We start from the raw sequence: 20,390 nt of genomic DNA on the forward strand, positions 1-20,390 counted from the left end.
ATTCGACAATTTCGCTACTTCTTTCTGATGGAGATAAAACAGTTTCATTCTTTTGCATGTCCGCGATGACGTATCTACGTGCCCATCATGTATATAGTGTATGTAGTCATGTATATATATATATATATATAGACAAACGTGCGTGTATATGTGTAGGATACTGTTTAATCGATTTTGTCTTGTACCAACGTTATCGCATGAAAACGAAACGGTGTTGTCGAGAAACCGACATGGAAATAAAAAAATATGCTGTATTTATGTATTATGCAAAAGTATTTATCATTCGTGCATTATTTTATCATTTTAGAAGAGATATATAAATGTTCGACGATTATTCTATGCAAATAGATGTAAAACGGAATTAATTATGCATGTTACAGATATGTATCTTGCATCTACAGCTACTATCGATAAAATTATCGATAAATATCGGTAATTCGACATATCGCTAATAACTTTACCTTAAAGATAATAATTATACTGTAATATATTGTACATTGTAGTTCAGGCATCTAATGTTCGATTTATCGATATTGTAGCGATAACTAATTGATAGTTACACATATACTTATCGTTCTGATATCGATAAATGGAACAGAGATGATTGAAGTGATTTGTTTTGTATCCTTCTTCAAGTTAAGATATTATTGATATGTCGATAGCATTTTGCTAGCTTCGTTCATATTTTCTCATGAAGATTAATTGGTGCGTAAATAATTACATTAGGAAAATCTGTGAAGCGATTTAATTGAATACATCTGGATAACAACAAATTATCTTATTATACATATTCCGTTTCTCGCATTATTGAATTTTTCCTCTTTAATATCTCTCATTGTAACAAGGATTTAGAAAAATCCTTCGTGTTGAAACACATTTTTTAATCAAAATGTTTGGAAAGTATCTCTATCGAATCTGCTGTATTAATTTATTGTTCGATACTCGTACACTAAGTTTCTTGAACTTCTCTCTTATGATTGCATGATGTTTTTTCTTTCATATTTCGTGCGTATACGAGTGGAGGCATGGTCCACGGCATGGGAAGGAAATGACGACGGAAGGGGGCTTCTTGTCTAAGATTCCTCGGTATGCGGAGCTCATTAAAATCGAAATTTTTCAATCGACGGACGCCTCGTTAATTAACGAATCGTTGGGTACGCGATTGAAAGAGTGCACGCTAATATAAGGATTATTGGGGAATTTTAAGTCCCTAGACATTAATACTGCGGTATTTATTTTCGTAAAAATTAACCGACGTTATTGTTGAACATCATAGGGGCGATTTGAAAGTTAACAAACGGCTGAACAGATATTTATTAGAAAATTAAAATCTAGCGAGAGAAATCTATTGGGGGAATAGCGATCTCTGCCTTCATAAATTAAAGAAATTTATTTTTAATTGAATGTTGTGTATAACAGAGTTTTAATTGAAAATTATGTATCATAGAGTATAGAATGGAATAATTAAGCGATATACAGAATAAAGAGAGTTTAGAAAATTAGAAATCTAATAACTGTATGTGGCATTAAATTGTTATTGTGTTATTTAATTTCAACTTTCGAAAGATTCACGTTCAGAATTAATAATTTTTCTATCTACCCACCGTGTCCTTAATGTTTTTTAAATGCGAATATACGACGTTTAAGAATCATCAACTTCGCATTAAGTTGTGACGTAGATATCAAATCGAATCTCAGACTTGCAGAATTTATCATCAACGGTGAAGGGAGGGGGGCGGAAGGGTGGGGAGATTGAATTAGGAAACTTACTAGGTTTATTACTAGGGCGACGACTAACGGAAAATCAGAAGCTCGCGAGATTTACCGCTGACGCATACGAACCGATCTCTCCTACGTTGTAAATTAAATTCCCCGTTTATGGAGAAATATCGTGGATACATTTTTATTCCGCTGCTCTATACGATCGTAACAAGTACGAAAATAAATTTATCCGACATATCCAACGAGGTTTAACAAACATCTATTCAAAGAACATTTATTCGCTTCAAACAGATTCGGCGAATAATCTTAACTATAAGATTAATGTTATTACGAATATACAATGACGGATAAAAGAAAGTTAAAGATTGATGCATTACGAACATGAGTAACTGGCGTGTTAAAAATTGTTTACCATACCGTGGTTATTTATTTGTTGCTCTTATTAAATATAAATGCATCTTGTAAAATTATAGTGCCTTTTTATACTTCTTATTCCATAAACTTTCTTCTATTGCTACTGTATTTTAAGGTTAGGATTCAACAACCTTTTTAGTTTATGCTACCGCAAGAAATCTATATTACAAACGTTATTATTAGACTATCTATATTCAAAATAGAATGTATTTGATTATACTCGAATAATTATACGCAATCATTCAGTTAATATTTCAATATATTGTTTCTTAGGGCCCCCGACTATTTGCTCAAAATGAATAAGAAGAGGAAATAGATGAAACAAGCGTTCGTACGATCGCGACGAATTGCCCAGGAAACCGAATCGCTCGCTGGAATTGCACGTTCGTTCGTTGCATCCTGCTCTGCATCCTTCACGCGTCACAGCGATTCGTTTTTTCGCTTTCTGCGTCGTTGCATTCTCGTGGACGATCCGACGGTTTGCCATGCGTGTGCGTCAATGAACACACGTGTGACCTCCGGACGATTCTTTTCCGGCATTGCCTCCTGGAGATTTTGCTACGATCAGACTTTCTTGCAGTTTACAATTTTATTCCCTGATGAGCAGGCAAAAGAGCATAAGCGAAGTTATGGTCACAGCAGCTAATATATTCTACATTACTGTTTTTTACTTTATTCGAATTATTATTGGAAGATGCCTTAACCCTGCATCTGCTGTATTTGTGGGCAATTTTTCATTCTTTTCGTATCTTTGTTGAAATTTTAGCACTCAAAGACTCAAAGACGTTCACTTCTTTCGTACGTCATTTTAGGCGTTCACGTCTTCTAGACGCAAAGAATTATACGTAATTTTATTTTGAACTTCTTCTTTGAAGGTCTTCGGTTATCGCTAGGTGGCAGGTAATGACAAAATCCGCAATTACTTAGTTGTCAACCCAATATATGGAATGGTATTTTTAGTGCGTATCGAGTTCCATTTCATTTGTATGTCAAGCGGTTAAAACAATCAAAGTAACGCTTAACAATATTCTAGAAACTTGGAAGAGCATTCAAGAATTTTTTGGGATTTCTTAAAACACGGAGACTGACTAGAAGAGACTGCATGGAATAAAAGACCCAGTGTGTAGACAACAGTAAAAGTAAAGTTGCAGGCGGAGGGTTAATTGTCACAAACATTGTTTGGTCAAATAAATATAAGTCAAGCTAGGATTAATATAAGAGCCAACGTTTTTAGAAAAAGAAGAAGGTTTCTGAATCGAGTATGATGCACATACATATAGTCTTGTGTAAATGCAATAGGACGAGGCATACAGTGAAGGATAGAAAAAGACTTAAGGGATAAATGGTACGAAAATACAGCATAATTTTGGAAAGCAGAGTTACAATCGATAAGGACAATTAGATTATAAATAAATATAATACACATAACTGTCTTTAACGCGACAAAAATGTTTAACTTAGTACAACAAAGGTACCAATAATGTAGTGTATGTAATTATTATACATAAATATGAATGTTAAACTTTCTTCTTGTCTGCCACTGTATGTTACCAATTTTTACGTTCAAAATCTAACACCTTATCTTAAACTGCATTTTAAATGTTATAGGCGCTTCTCTACAGAGCTAGTAATTCTGACTTATACTCCTTCGTCCATCTATCAGATGCGTACATATTTGAATCTAGTGTGGCTTCCAAGGTGAAATATATATAAATTCGCGTGGAAGTCTACGTGTTAACCGCGATGACTGTACAGAATTTTCCTGTGATTTCGTATCCTGACTTTTCATCGTCACTAGAACTCTAAACTACTTTGTGATGCCACTGTTCTTCATCTTTCCAGGCGCGCGCGATTCAGGTCAATCGACGTTCACCCCGCGAAAACGCCTTAAAAGTTTGCGGAAGAAATAGGAGGAAAAATGATGGGGTCCGCGGTAAATCCTTCGAATCTGGGGCGAAGCATATTGTCGCCAAGATGGTGCGATTCCGTTACGCAATTTTTAACCGGCAACAACAGCAGAAAATTCTAAGGAAGATTTATTTATGAAGCACGCCCGAAACTGGGCCATTGATCTTTCTCGTGGAAAAACGAAATCACTAGAAAATATAAAACAGATTTATTATTCCGAGTTTACGGTTTTCTTCCACTTAGAGTTAGACTAATCGGGTTACTTTAACTGGTATTCCTCTGCTTTCCTGGTTTCTTTTCGCTTCTACTCCGCTATGAGATACATAATGCATCGGGTTATTAACTGTTATGCTAATATATCTTCTTATTTCTATCGTGGATCTATATATCTAAATATGCTATCTAAATATGCTATAATTTTCAATACATAGGTCGTACGTGTTTAATAAGTTTGCTTGTCTTTCGATTATACATTCCATATATATATGGAATTTAATTCCACTTATGTTAGCTGCAGTGTTAGCTATAACAGAAGTTTTTGTATCAGATTCTGTGATTTCGATCTGAATGGGGATTATTGGAATATCTATTGCACAATTAACAGTAATCGGCTCAGTGATAAATAATAGATGACGAATTACTTAGTAAAGAGCACGGCTAACTATTTGCTCTACGTTGTATTGAATAGTGGAGAACGCATAACGAAACATATTTCATATCCATGGACTGTACATTTTATTTTAGAAATTCTTATATTGTTAAAACTCGAGGAGAATTTCATCAAACATTTCATCAAACGCTAAAGAAATCTTGCAAAACAATGGTTTCTTAAAAAAATATCTCAATTTAATTTTCTGAGAAACGAAATCTCATATAGGAAACATAGTTGCATGTTCTGAACTTATTGTTCCACGTCAGAATCATCCTCTTTTCTGCTGGACTTTTGGTTGCGAGATTTGGACGAGTTTCACAGTCAGATAAAGGAAATCGACACAGTCAGAAATGAATGGATGAACCACGAAGTGAAAGCATCCAGTGCATTCTGCAAAGCTCTTGTTCCATGAATCCTCCTGACTTCCTTCTTTTTTTTTCGGAATACCACGTGGTTGCGTTTGCTACCGGGACAATCGACGACCCCATTGTGACCGAGGAAGAGCAGAAGGGAAAAAAGCAGAAGAAAATATCGGTTTTTCCACCACTGGCACAGTCGCTGCGCTCGCGTTTCGCGGTTCTTCGTCTTTGTCAGGCAAGTTTTCCCCGAAGCGGACAGAAAATTCCTCAAGTCCATTTGGAATCGAGAAGAACGAGAGATTTAATCGGAGAAAAATTATCAGTAGCAGTAAAGGCCCCTATACGCGTTGAAACATGTTGCGATGTATGCGTCGACACTTAGGTTTCATGATACATTATACGTGTTACAGTAGTACAACTTGTAGTGGCATAATATACGTATTTATTAAGTTCAGCCGGTCGGCCTTGAAATGGACTTGGCTATGTTGCTCCTTATGTCACTCATACTACATTCTTCCAAGATTCTTCACCAGAAAAAGATCTAAAAAACCGATAACTCTTTTTTGAAGGATGTACAAACGAAGGATATCTGGTTGGACAAATGTGGACAAACAAATGTGGCTGTTTGGTTTATCGTAGAAATTCGCATCTGGGGTTGTCAACTTCATTCAGCTCACAATCTCATCTCCGCGTAAAACGGGCCTTAGAGGGACATTGTCCGATAGACGTTGAAAAGACGATTCTGATCGTACACACGTAAATATTGCTCATAATCACTCGATACATCCATTCTTAGCTCTTTTAATAACGTAGAATTAGAGAATACGTTCCTGTCGATTAACCATACTTTTGTTCGTTTCTTTTTAGCTTTTGATTTTCTTATCTAGTATCTAGTGGAAGACTGCACAACAGTAGAAGGAATGAACGCAGGTGTGCAAAAGGTTCTAAGGGATGAATGATGAGAATGGGTGGAGAAATGATTAAGGAAGATGGAAAGAATAAGAGAAAATATGATGGAAGAAATACCAAAGATTAGAAGGTGCAATAAGTAGACTGTTAACAATAGAGGCGGCTTGTGGGAACAATAGTTTTAGAATAGGAAGAACATCTAGCATAGATTCTTTCGTATGTGTAACTAGATGAAGGATAAAGGAATAAGGATAAGGATAGGATTAAGGAATCAGCGTGTGGTTAGAAAAATTGTAATCAAATTTTGTTCAAATAACCGGTTTCAAAATTTTACTTAAAATTCTATATTCATTGTTATTTCTTTTGTTCATCCAACTTTATGTAAATTCGTATATTAGCAAAAATTGAGAAATTGATTAATCAGATAATATAAGAATTTACATAAAGTTAGATGAATGAAAAAGGAGATAACAATATATGTAAAATTAGCAAAAATTGAGAAATTGTTTAATCAGATAATATAAGAATTTACATAAAGTTAGATGAACAAAAGAAATAACAATGAATGTGCAGTTTTAAATTAAATTTTGAAACCGGTCATTTGACCGGGTCTGGTAAGGTTAGTGTCAATGAAATTACGTTTTTCCATTTCTTTTTTAATTTGCCACAGTCATTATGGAACAGCAGAAATTCATTTCATCTTGTAGTATGCGAATACTCAATACAATTCCTCGTTTTCCACCATGAAGCCGACATAATTGCAAACCGCCCCTTTCCTCCTTTTTTCCCTACTTGAAGGGATGGAAGATAATTGTTATCGCGGTCAAGCTACACAGACCGCATTGAAATTTTTTAGAAAAAAAAAAATAAAAGAAAACACAGAAAGGAACGAGAAACTAATTGTGCAGTCGAGCTTTTTAATATTACAGTACAAGCTGGCAGAAGTTAAATCATTTTTTAAAGTAGGAACTTCATTGAAGCTTCAGAGTGGTCTGGCTGTAAAGTTCGTTCGATAAAATGAAACCATTGGCTTGCTATTAATTATACGAATATATTTATTACGTAACCGTTTTACGTCAAAGATTCTCTTCTTTATATGTATAGTGGTCTTGAATATATATAGTTGTTAATATATCTTACTGTGTACATATATTATACTGGATGAATCAATAAGAAGTACTATCTAAAATAACTCGTTAGCTATCTGTTTCATCGACGAACGTCTGAAATGAATTACGTTGCATTTCAAGAGACTTGGATGGATGCTATTTTATTTTCCAATATCTTATCTCTTCTGATATATCAACATTGAGTCTTTTAAACGACATCATATATTTTTTATAACATTAGACTATTATAAGAATATTATTAGAATATTATGAGATTTGTTCGTTGCTTGTCGTAGTTGATTTCTCGTAGGCTTCTATTTGTACTCTGTGACTCACAAAACGATACTGCATTTAGATTTCGTTTTAGCTATAGAGAACTCATTGTGGAGGCAGTATATTCTTGAAAAGTATTTCTTGAGAGTTTCCGACAAGACTCCGTTGTGTTTATGCGTTACCTGACATGCATTCTGTCAGATTATTCAAGCGCTTACGACCAAGCCAAACACATACCGCATTTAAATGTATGCAACCATAGGTGGTTAGATCTTACTTGAGTTCAGAGCTAAGGCCCCAGGCAGACAACTTTAGAAAAAGATGTAGATTTATCGACCGGTCAAATGATCGGCCGCGATAAATAAGCCAGGCTAGGGATTTTTCTTCATAAAAGAAGGAAGCGAAGAAGGAAGTTGAGAAATTGATTAATCAGATAATATAAGAATATATATAAAGTTGAACAACAGAAATAACAATGAATGTATAATTTTAAATTAACCTTTGAAACCGGGCCTCGTAAGGTTAGTGTTAGAGGGTTCGCAAAGATGAATTGGAATGTTACAGCTTACAGGATCGTCCGTAAATGGATAGATTGAGGTTAGAAATTGGGATTAGGTCGTGCAATGCTGGTATATATATATTTCGTTGGACAGAAACAAATGGTACTTTTCTTTTTAGCAGCGTTCCTTCGATAAAACGGGGGTAGTTGTTTCTTTGATAAAACTCGACGGGGAAGCGAGAAACGAGTAAATATCTCTGTTGTGTCTAAACCATACGGTGAAGCCTTGGCAAAGGCTTTCTTAGAGAGATAGCTAGGAACAAGTGGAGGAAAGCGGAAGATTCGTGTACCGTCACTTTGCCATTCTCCTCCGACTTAAAGCAGTTAAATAATTTAAAAAAGAAATTAATTATTAATCAATTGCCTTAAACCTAATTTAATCTTAAACCACAAATGTAAAAGGACCCATAATCTACAATGCATTAGAGTAATATACAGGGCAATACGAAGACGATTTTCTCGAAAACGAAGTCTCAAATGAAAAAAATTTTTTTCCATATTTTCGACTTATTTTCTCATGTACAGTCACCCCCTCCAGGTTGTACCATCAATACTGAGACACTCTGTATACAAATATTGACCCTCTATGTAATGATTGACCGTTTACATAAGAAAGTAGGGAGTATAATATAATGCTTTTCATATGCAATAAAATTTATTTTATTATAATCTACATATTATATATATGTAAATGAATCGGAAATAACATGCGGTATTCGATTTTATACGATCAACGTAATTTGATGCAAAAGTCATAACGCAGTAGGCTGTGATTTTTGCATGTTGTCAATTAATAGGAACTTGTAACAGGTCATATAATCACTGCATACGTATAAAATATCATCCAAGCTTTTCATCCAAGCTATTTGCAAAATATTATCCAAGCAAAAGAAGTTATTTCACTCAAAAGTGTCTATATCTTTAAATTATTACCTATATCATTTCTTGCGAAAAAATTATATTATTATCTATGTACATAGTAGCAGTAAGAATAAGAAAATATAGAAATAAGAATTGTACTGTTACTACTACTGTGTACATAGATAATAATATAATCTTTTTCGTTGTTCTTATAAGAAAAGATATAGATATAGTTAAAAATACGCAATAACATTCGACAAAACATGAACGTGGCTTTACAAAGATATTGCATATTCTTATAATTTATTCTAAATTTACATAATTATCCATGTACGTAATTTATACAATTTACGTTTACTTCTATTAATCTTCAATTAATTTCTATTATCAACAACTAGATGGGATACCCTGTATACGATTGGTTACACTGTGAGAAGCTCCATATCAAAAGAAAAGATACGAAAAGTTCAGAGGGACACCCTATAGAAACCTGAGACTAGTTGTCACCCCAGCTGATTTCCCGAGCCCGTACAATCTAGCGTAATTCAAAAGTGGATGGCGACCCTTCGCCATTCGAGGGTGTACCATTCTCACCCCTGGGGGTGACATTGTTACGCGGACTGGTGCATGCGAGTCTCGAGAATGCAGAATCCATCCTAATATTTCACGCAGTCTGCTGCAGACTGCATCTCCCTTTCTATACAGGGTGTTTCGAAATTTTAGATTCTGAACGATGATTAGTCGACGCATTTGTAATTCTTCGGGCTTCTATTGTGTTTTTTATAGTAAAATGTTGCACTAGCTTCCGACGTTTCGCTTCTTCCTCGCTTCTTCGAGTTTGCCCTGTCTGTTCGCACGCAAATATGTACAATATTCATTTTGTGTAAAACTCTAATACTGAATGTATTGGAAATACTAGTTTGTAGAATTTATACTTAGAAGGCAAAGTTAATATTTACTTAAGGTATTAAGGTATTGAGTTAAGTAATTAGTAAGATAAGAGTTTGGAATGTACGATATAGATGTAAATTTGTAAGCAACCCTAGGAAAGACAAGCGTTATAGTAAATAGTAAAATAGAAGGTAAAAAATATATTTGGAATGTAAAACAAATCTTGGAGATTTGTTTCCTCCCTAAGGGATCTACAAATGAAATCTTCAATATTTGTTCTCCTTTCTAAATATGTTATATACCTTTTAATATCTATAAATCTAGAATCTATCTAATCTAATCTAATCTATAAATATAGAAGGTAAAACAAATCTTGGAGATTTGGTTTCTTTGCAAAGGATCTTCAAATGAAATCTCCAAGACTTGTTTTAGCTTGTATATATATTATATATTTTATAAATATGGGAGGTAAAGCAAATGCTGAAGATTTATTTCCTTCATAAAGGATCTTCAAATCGAGTCTTCAAGATTTCTTTCACCTTCTAGATATAAACTCTAAATATTTCGTACACGCAAGAGTTTTATACAAAATGCATGTCCATATTTTTAGTTAATAAGTGATTAATTCATAGCGTAAAAATGATGTAGCTTTATCTGATTGAGATATTTTTCAGTAATAATTAAACCTAAAATGAGTTAAAAATATTCCATTACAATGTTAAGTATTTATTATATAGCACATTTCTATTATGTATTCTAGTTATGTATATTACTGTATACATTATATTGTTGATTAGATAACTTCTATCTCTTGACAGTGTTATTCTACAGAATATGTCAGGTAAAAACCTCAAATCTGGGAAATAATAGCGTGGAAAAGTAGCGATGTTCTTGGAACTTGTAAGTAAGAAGGGAGGGTAAATGTTGATATCCACGTCGACGACACCATGGGAGTGGTGCAGGTGCACATATACTATGTATCTTGCAACAGATTGGATAATGGGCTTCTTAACAACGTAACGGAACGCGGTGTGTGCAGTGTTAACAGAACGACAGTGAAAAAGAGCGAAAGAAAGAAAGAGAGAGAGAGAGAGAGAGAGGGAGGGAGAGACATGCGAAAGGTTTCACGATGAGGAGAGATAGAACTGTGTTGTGTGTGTATGTTAACGACACACATTGAACGGATTGAAAGAGCAGACTGGATTTAAGTGTCGTTTCCAACGAGCTGATCCTGTTTGGAAGAACCCAAAGACATCGTCGAGACACTCTTTCTTGGTAATAGTGAAATCACTGTTATATGCATGTACCATGTTACGTGTACTATGAAGGCCTGTTATTTAACTCCTCCGCGATGCAAATGAGCGTTTAGATTCTCCAGAGGCTTTCTTAACCCTCTCTTTATCCATTCTCCACTCTTTATTCTTCTCCCTTGGAATAAAAGTATGCTGTTTTAGAAATATTACGAGACATACAAGTATAAAGAGTTTGTGTCAGATAGATCTTTCATTTTATATCACACTAAGATCTACACTGTATCTGCAAGAATTTTATCTAATACATGTTGATTATAGTAATATTGTATTCCTGTATTAATGCAGCCTGACAGCCTAGAGACTGGATCTGGTCTTACATGTTTTGTAGACATAAAACAAAATGTTAAACTACATTTACAGATAGCTACAATAGTACATATTGGTCATATATTGGGCTATAAAAATTATACAGTTTTAATCTTATTCAGATTTTATCTTTCTTTTTTTTTAAATAGGAATATTATTGTATTAATTTCATTTTAAGGTACAATACAAATATACAGTTTAATTCAATACAGGGTGGACAATATATAACTAACTTATTATCATTGTCAGTAGCTTTTAAACAAAATACAAAACAGCAGTCCTTTTAATGTAAATCGTTTATTAAGATAATAGTGTCCGGATATATATGGCCAGAAATTTACTCTGCTATATGGCCAGAAGTTATCTCTAGCAATTTCTGAAACTGCAGGATCAAGGCAGACCTAGGCGTTATCTATGATCCATATCGATGTAATTCAATCTGGTATCGAATGACCAAAGTAAGAAAATATATTTCTCTTATTCTTTATTATATCGTTACGAGATATAACAAGTTCTAGTCGAATTATCCAGACTCGTACGATCGAAATAATACCAAACACAAGTATACATTTTCGACCAACAATTCTTAATTAAACTAAAGAAATATGTAATATGTGGCTAGAAGTAAGAAATGACCTGACTACTTTTCACTCTTATCTTTGATGTATCCATGGCAATGTGAACAAGGAGTCGAATAACAATGAATGGATTAACAATTGAAAAGGCTGCAATACATATTAAAGAGACAGCTCCACTTTACAATAATTTGAGTAAAACAATTCAAACGAACTGGAAATCAATTAAAATCGAATCACTTGTTGAAACTATAAGTTGATGCTATAAATTTAAACTAGAAATTCATAGTCAACTGATGGTAATAAACTTTTATACTTTTGAATATAAATCATACATCTTTCTCTCTCTGTAATGAATGACGAAGGATGGAATATTCGAATTGCGTGAAAGATGGAGAAAGATCGTGGAACAAAATCGCACCCACGTAATTCAATAAATGTTGATCGAATGGAAATGTAAATCAGAACGAACTTTCCGACCGACCTTTTGAATCTTTTCAATCGCTCCAAAAATACGCGGCAATTCAGGTTGTACGCTTGTCAAATTCGGTCGTCACCGTGATACTTCGTATAATTTCGTATTTCACGAGCTTCTCTTCTCGTTGCAGTATCGCAACGAACAGTGTTGCCAGCGTTCGTAAAATTTTTACTCGTGAAACATATACGAATTTAAATGAACCCGATCCTTCCGCGTTCCGCTAGATCGTTTCGAATTAAGCGAGCGTTTCCGCGGAAACCCGTTATCGTGTTACGGACACGAAAAATCCACTGACCAGGAAATACAAGTCGAGCAACGGTGGTAGAGTCGTGCATCATCGAATTTGAATAAACTCGATCCTTCCGCGTTGCGTTCATGTTGGTCGCAGCGGTCCTCGCAATTTGCACGCGAACGCATCGATTCTGTCCGCCTACACGCACGCGTTTTCATCCGCACATGCGCAATGTATATTCTTTTTTTATCTTATCTGTGTGCCGTGATGAAATCGTGAAATCGGTTAAAAATCGATTTACGATTTTATAGTTTTATACGACTGGTTAAGCGATTTGTAAAAATTAGAAGGTTTTACCGTAATTTGGTTGATTCATAGAACGTTGCGAATTGTTTCGATGGTATTGCTACGGATTATACGAGGCACACAAACCATATAAATGGAATTATTATCTTTTGAATTGAACTTTTTGTAATATTTTACAGTGGCTTAATATGTTCCAAATTGAAATTTTTGAAATGTTTTAGATCCAACTAACGTCTGTTAGATTTTAATTTTTCAAACGTTTCCGATCACGTTAATATCTTTTAAACGTAAATTTTTTAAACCTTTTGGATCGGATTAGTATTCATAGGATTTAAATTCAAAAGAGTACAGTTGATTCACAGTGCAAGACAAATAAAAATACACATAACAACTATAAATCCAGTCTTTTTTCATGACCAGGGAGACTGAAAAATAAATTATTATTATTATTATTATTATTATCTTGTAGATTTAAATTTCTTAAACGATTTAGATCTAAATTAGAATTTTGAATCATCTCGTAGCAACGCGAGAAATTCCTGGATAGTTAAAGTCATCGAACTCGGCCGTTTATGAGCGTTTGAAACGACTTGCATTCACGTAAAAGATCAAAATTACCTACTGAACAACTCTATAAGACGTACGTGTTTTATATTTCTTGAGATTTGCTCGGATCTGCAGAAGTCTATTTATTCCGGGACACCCTGTATAGTATAGCTATGTTTCCATACATGCGTATCATTTGTTTCAGTCTATATTAAAAGATACTGATAGAATAGAAATTCCCTCGTTACATTATAAAACATACAGCTTTCTTTTCGAAATCAATTAAGAACCACCAAGGTGTGTGAAATAGAAGAAACATCGCTTTTTAATAGAAACAAATATATCGATTTCCCAGAGGGGAATCCCTTTTTGCTTTCGTTGGATACGGCGGCTTGCTTACACCACCCCTGGGGATATGTTCGAGGGTCGATACGACGGAATCGAGTTTAGGCACGCATACTCAAACACGTTCTCTGGTACTTGCTGGAGAAAAAGCGTGTGAACAGGTTTTGCAGGAAGCTTTTCGATAGACTTTGAAACACTTTGCAAGTAAGTCTTTTTTTTGGATATCCAATCGACTGGGACGAAAGTGCTCTTCCTTCGTCTTAATATTGATGTTACGCCACGAGGCTTACCACAGGCTGTATTTTTTAATCGTCGCTCGCGGTCCTACAACGTCGCAGGCAAACCGTCTTATCTGCCCGCCGGATCATATATAATGTATCGACGAGAGCATAGTTGTCGCCAAGCAGCGAGCTCTAGAAACGTCGATTTTTGACCGTTACGTTTTTCACACTAGAAGGGGCATACGTGATCATAGGCGCGAGCGGTGACGTGACCCGAGCATAGTGGGGGTCGTCTTCCAAATGAGACAAAGGAATAATCGAAGGGCGTTCAGTTCCTTCCGACGAGTCAAACGTAACACTTCGACAAATCTGACGAGCAAACGAATTTATCTAGAGATATCGCAAAGTCGAGTCAAATTTCTGTAACATCTTCATCATATTATTGTAAAATATATTGTTCTATGTTAACCTGTAAATACAGTGTTACATTCATTAAACCACCTCTGTTATCCTAACCGAAACAGGGGAACGACTATTTCGCGGCGTCGATTAACATAATCGTAGCGAGAATTTACGCCTCTCGCTGACGCGTTCTCCTAGCGACCGCGTCTCTCCGCGAACGGTCGTAACAATTGAATTTTTATTCCATTTCTAACACGCTCGCCCAAGCCTATTTAGCATTATATCTAATTTAAAATACATTTTCTCATAAAATTAATAACGGTAGATAATTGCGTATCTTTCGTTGGACGTAATTTAAGTTTATCAGGTGTATAGAAAAATTGACTGAATTACGAGAGGAGAAAAGATTCTCGTTAGTAATCGTTCTTCGTTTCTTAATCTGAGCAAACTTGTTCCTTAATTTATGCCAAATATAATAATCAGATAGCATGAAATTTATTTGTGAAATTCCATTTTCTCTTATTAGCAAATTTGTTAGCCTCGTGCAACAGCATTTATCAGCGTGTTGTAAATTACAATTTTTATTTTGTAAAATTCTACTAACGATTTATTAATTGCCAATGACGGAAAGAGGCTGAATTCGTACGAATGTTCGTTGTCGTTAGCTATCCATGTCTATCGTCCGATACGGTAAACCGCAGATAAAAAAGCAAATTGGCTAAAGAATCTGAGTACCGAGGTCGTACATTTTTCTCTCAGTATCCAGATATCTTTTCACGCGTCGGTCTCGTTCTCCTTGGACGTTTCAATTACGTCATCTTTGACACAGGAATGAATTGAACGACTTAAATCTTCTAATAGGACACTATTTATTCCATTATGAAAAGTATCAGGTCAGAAATTTCGTAATACTTCCGCCTTACGGTTACGATTTCCAATTTTTCATCCTCTTCTCGTGGAATTTCTCTCCAAAGTTATTTCGATTATTAATGGGTAAAATATCGTTTAGCAAAATACAACTTTTAGTTCAAGTTGCCAACGACTAATATCAAATTCGAACAGGGTTCTCTCTTCGGATCTATTTAATATCTTTAACAATACGACGAATGTTTAATTCAATTTCTTTTATTATTACATTTCTTCGTACGTATTATATAAACCTGCATAAAAATCCGCCATCTATTTATCATCATTAGCTCTGCGATGTAGAGTGTGCACGAAAATCCACCGTTTATACCTACGATTATTAGCCCCGGACAATTATAAGAAAGCTTCCCGGAACCGGAAATATCTGCCTCGCAATCGATGTCGACTTCGGTTTCCATTGCAAGCTCATAATGCATCGATAAAGTCCCTCGTTTTTCATGCTTTTTAATAAGTCTGATAACAAGTCCCTTTCGACCGATGCAAATTGAATAGACATTCGCTAAAAACCGATAGATCGATCGAACCGAGTCTACCAATGTACCTGATGCAACCTGAATCGTAAAAAAAAAAAAAAAAAAAAAAAAGAGAGGAGAGAGGAAAAATTACGGTTGCATCAGGTTTGCCCGATACGGGGCATTGTTGCGTGTTTCGCTATTATTAAAAACCCTCCTCGGGGATAACCGAACGTATCCAGGTTGTATAGGCCTTGTTCCTTTGGTAAAGTCGAGTATAATCGGCGTCGATAACGAGCCACCCGGTGCTCCAGATAGAGTCGAATCGTTATTGGAAATATCCAGGGCTTTCTTCCATCGTTGCATATCCTCTCGAGTGTGACCCGTATTTCACGGAAGAGGATCCCTCGCATTCCTCTTCCTCTTCCGTTTCTCTTCCGTGTCTTCACCCTTTGCAGGCTCGTGTACAAGGTCGGAAATGCTCTTTCCTTTGTTCGATTGAATTTTCTGCTTTGACATGCAAAGGATAAAGCAGTTTAGGGAAATTTAACTCTAGAATGACACTGGTCTATGTACTTTCATGCGTATGTAACACTGTGGCTAAGCTAAAACGAAGTGCGAATGTTCGAAACGTTATTGAACACTTTGGAAAAATTCTGTTTCTATCCTTCTTCTTCTCTGTTAAGTTAGATTGTTCGAGAACTTAACGTTGTTGAGTCCAATAAAATTTAAAATTATAACGTTGTATAATTAAAAAAAGGAAGAGAGGAGATTGGTGGTCAAATTGCAGTGAAAAGGAAGTTTAGGTATTTTTTGATATTTGGTTGTTTTCATCAATTCTAAAAAAAAAAAAAAAGAAAGAAAAATATGACTAAACAAGAGATGAAAAGAAGAGATTCTGCGACAAACGAACTCGGTGGATACACGTAGCTTAGACAGCTTCTAGAGAAAATCGTTCTCCTTTCTCGTAACCGACCTACATTTATGAAACAACCATCTCCTCTCGGCCCAAATTTCTCGTTGGTCCTCCAGTTTTCCCTTTGATTCCGCTCATAGCAGAAAATATTTTCCTCGACGTTTTCTAAAAAAATCCCCGTTAGACAACTAGGAATCCAGTACTAGAATTTATGATCAAAAAGAAGAGACAAATTTTTTGGGAGAAGTTGGAACAGATATGTATGAAAATTTGAGGGACAGTAAAATGAAATAAGAAATAAAAATGAAATAAGAACATTTAATATTTATTATTCGCTAAATTTTAAAAATATATATATATTTATTTATTTATATATTCAAATATTCATACATAATTATATACAGGGTGGTTGGTAACTGGTGGTACAAGCGGAAAGGGGGTGATTCTACGCGAAAAAAGAAGTCGAAAATATAGAATAAAAATTTTTCGTTCGATGCTTTGTTTTCGAGAAAATCGACTTTGAATTTTCGCTCGGTACGCGTGCACTTTATCGCGTCTCGTTATAACGGATCTCACTGTAGATCGTTGTCTCGATGGAAAAATTAAAAAAAAAATTTAAAAAAAAATTTTTATTCTATATTTTCGACTTCTTTTTTCGAATAGAATCACCCCCTTTCCGCTTGTACCACCAGTTGCCAACCACCCTGTATATAAAATTGGGAATCTTCAAATTCATCCAGAATTTCAAGTATTTAATATTCATTTACGGATATTTGAAGGTCAAAAAACATTGAATATTTTAGATATTAATCTAATTGCAAATATTTCAGAAATTTGTAATATTTGAAATTCATCAAATTCCAAATACTCTGTATACCTAAAATACCAAATACTTCGCCATTTATCTATCTTCGCTATTTGTAATATTTGAAATTCACCAAATTCCAAATACTCTGTATACCTGAAATACCAAATACTTCGCCATTTATCATATTTCGAATGTCCCATATTCGCCAAATTCCAAATACTCGATGTCCCCAAAGTGCCAAATATTTTGCATCCATCAAATTCCAAGTACTCGATATTCCCAAAATTTCGATTAATTCACATAACCAAATATTCGAATTCTCATCATTCAATTACTCAGATATAAATGCATATCTATCATAGTTTCCCAATCTGATAAACGCGCAAGGTATGAATATCGAGATATGCTCCAACATTTTGGCGAACGTTTCGTCAGCTTGTCGGAGATTTATCGTCGATCGAATATTAAATACGCGGAACCGGCTTAGCAACAATGTACGTCGGCTACACGACTATACACAAAAGTAATGAGACGACTGAGGCAGCTCAGAATGGATGTACACAAGATACGTACACCCCTTTATGTATCGTCCACCAGTACAATGTACACGAGTCGTTGTATATATACCCTCGTGTGTTACGCCATGGTTCGTGTAACTTTACACGGCGTAACATTCGTCTCCGATTTAATGGAAAACAAAAGAACAACGATGGATATTCCTGTTTGTCTGGAGAGCAAAAAAGTCGTGTTTAAAAGTAAAAAAGGTTATGATGTTCACAAGAAAAGAACAAATAACTAGACTCAAGATACGTCATTACTTCAACATTAATAGGTTAGGCCTAGGTTATATTAATTAAATGAATTTTACCATATATGAGCTTTTTAGAAGAATAATGGATTAATTTTTAATCTACTTATTTACCAATTTAATTAATTATTTAGCAAACATATTAGCAATTTAATTTAAAGTATTTTAATTCGTTAATGTTCAAATGATCTTTCCTGTGATAACCTTGTTCTATTAATAATCTAGTAAATTGGGCTTTCTGGTAATAATCTAGTGATAATTTCTTTAAAATTGTCTCAGTACATTGGAACATCTCTGTTATAGCGTATAAATATATTCAGAAATAATATAACAATAACGTGTAATAAGGAGTGATAAAATAAACAATTGATTATAAAATCGCCAAATTTTGTAAAATCTTTAATACTATGACAGGGATAGAACATTTTGAACAGAATAAGTGGGGAGGCAGTTTCTCCAAGATGATTGTAACTTTCACGACGAAGATTGCACGCCTCGTTGTCTGTTACGAATCTATGAATGGGCTCCATTCATTCCATTTGCATTTTTACTGGCCGATCGCATGCAGCTTGCTTCTGTTCTCGAATGCAACGCCACAACCTTAATCACGACTGTATCATATCGAATTAAAATAACTGAATTTTTATGTGAACTAATTAGACGATAATTTTTCTTGAAGATTCTGTTTGATGATTCCATTTAAAGATTTTATTTGAAGATATTTCGTAGAAGATTTATTCGTACTCTTTTCATCGATAATTTTTCATCTTTACATGAATTTTTTACACGATATGTTCCAAACGAATATCTCAATTTTTCTTATGGTCTTTGGGATGATAGAGAAATTTTCTTTTATTCAGAGAAAGGCAAAAGTAATGATTTGTATTTCTTTCTGTTGTACTAAACAACGAGTGGACGTTTACCCACATGATAATTTTAGCGATTATTTCTTTAACTCGTAGGACTGGAAATATAGAAGGAAGTATATTTTCTTGAAAATACATAAAGAGAGTGCAAAATAAAGAAGTAGAAAAAAGTTTAACCATTGAAATAGTAGAGTAGGTACGTTGTATGCAATGTTGGACATTATTGAATAAATTTTATTTGTTACATGAAAGTCCAAATGAAAAACAGGAATAAATTATTTGTTATTTGGACAAGCCTAAATACATTATTCAAGATAATGAAACTAACTGTTAGTTACAAGTACGATTGTATTTTTTATTTATTATACATGTTATTCTCTACATGTTACATTCATATTGCAGGTATATGATGGTTATTATCTGATTGCATAAGTTGCAAATTGGAGATTCTGTCTTTTTTTTTTAGGGGTATTCGTGTGTCTGATTCTGAATCTTGTCGTAAATCTATCTCGGGACAGAAGTTGATAGAAGTCTCTTACTAAGTTATAATATGAATTTTCATAAAAATCCGTAGTCCGATAAAGACACTGTTCGTTGAAAATTTTGTCGTTTGAGAGATTCACACGTGTGACGTGACTTTTGGTCCATCCTATATAAATTAAAGATCCTATATAAATAAGAACAATATTCTATCCTCTCAGGTTTAAGAACAAAACGCTGTTTTCTTAGTTGTAATCGAAAATTATTCGTTTACAATCTTCTAAAAATACCTGCCATGTTTCATTCCCTGCTCCAGTTACCTTGAAGCAAACTTTTCCCTTCAAGTGTCCGTGATATACACGCGAAAATCAAGTGGCCCGGAAATAGTTCTCGCCATAGCACGAGGAGCCAATTACGAACCTGAATGAACACGAAGAACTTCGTTTATTGCTCCAGCCCTCTATCGATTTGATTTATTAATTCTTCTTTAAAGAAAAATTCGCGCTCCGTCTTAGAAAACGAAACTGACGCTCGTGTTCAAATTTCATACTATTTATATTTTGTCCATGATCGGTACGAGCCAATAATTGAAATTCTGCTGTATTTGAAATTGTATATCATACTATATCGTAATGCATATATTCATCGTATCGAGTATTATGTATTATATACAGGGTGGTTGGTAACTGGTGGTACAAGCGGAAAGGGGGTGATTCTACGCGAAAAAAGAAGTCGAAAATATAGAATAAAAA

General features: G+C 34.5%; 1 protein-coding gene and 3 long non-coding RNA genes across 6 annotated transcripts in view; 3 read left to right on the plus strand and 1 right to left on the minus strand.

The window, feature by feature from the left end:
- The window catches only part of LOC117155369 (uncharacterized), a 42,599-nt gene that overhangs the window by 2,309 nt on the left and 19,900 nt on the right, over positions 1–20,390 (plus strand). The window contains exon 1 of one of the 3 annotated variants that reach the window (XM_076623037.1): positions 10,657–10,932. The exons of the other annotated variants lie outside the window; for them this stretch is intronic. The gene's annotated coding sequence lies outside the window, so the exon portion shown is untranslated. Of the gene's footprint in view, positions 1–10,656; positions 10,933–20,390 lie in introns of those variants that run through there. 3 annotated transcript variants of the gene reach the window in all.
- On the plus strand, positions 1,794–4,540 carry LOC143303435 (uncharacterized). The gene is made up of 4 exons (XR_013059701.1): positions 1,794–2,251; positions 2,410–3,095; positions 3,170–3,834; positions 3,979–4,540. It is a non-coding gene; the product is annotated as an uncharacterized LOC143303435 (long non-coding RNA).
- LOC143303438 (uncharacterized) lies at positions 5,361–8,819 on the plus strand. The gene is made up of 3 exons (XR_013059710.1): positions 5,361–5,811; positions 5,923–7,943; positions 8,025–8,819. It is a non-coding gene; the product is annotated as an uncharacterized LOC143303438 (long non-coding RNA).
- Positions 15,620–18,127, minus strand: LOC143303455 (uncharacterized). The gene is made up of 2 exons (XR_013059802.1): positions 18,058–18,127; positions 15,620–16,267 (listed from the first exon to the last, which is right to left on the minus strand). It is a non-coding gene; the product is annotated as an uncharacterized LOC143303455 (long non-coding RNA).

The sequence above is a fragment of the Bombus vancouverensis genome, chromosome 12, assembly GCF_051014615.1.
Source record: "Bombus vancouverensis nearcticus chromosome 12, iyBomVanc1_principal, whole genome shotgun sequence".
In the NCBI taxonomy this organism is placed as follows: domain Eukaryota; kingdom Metazoa; phylum Arthropoda; class Insecta; order Hymenoptera; family Apidae; genus Bombus; species Bombus vancouverensis.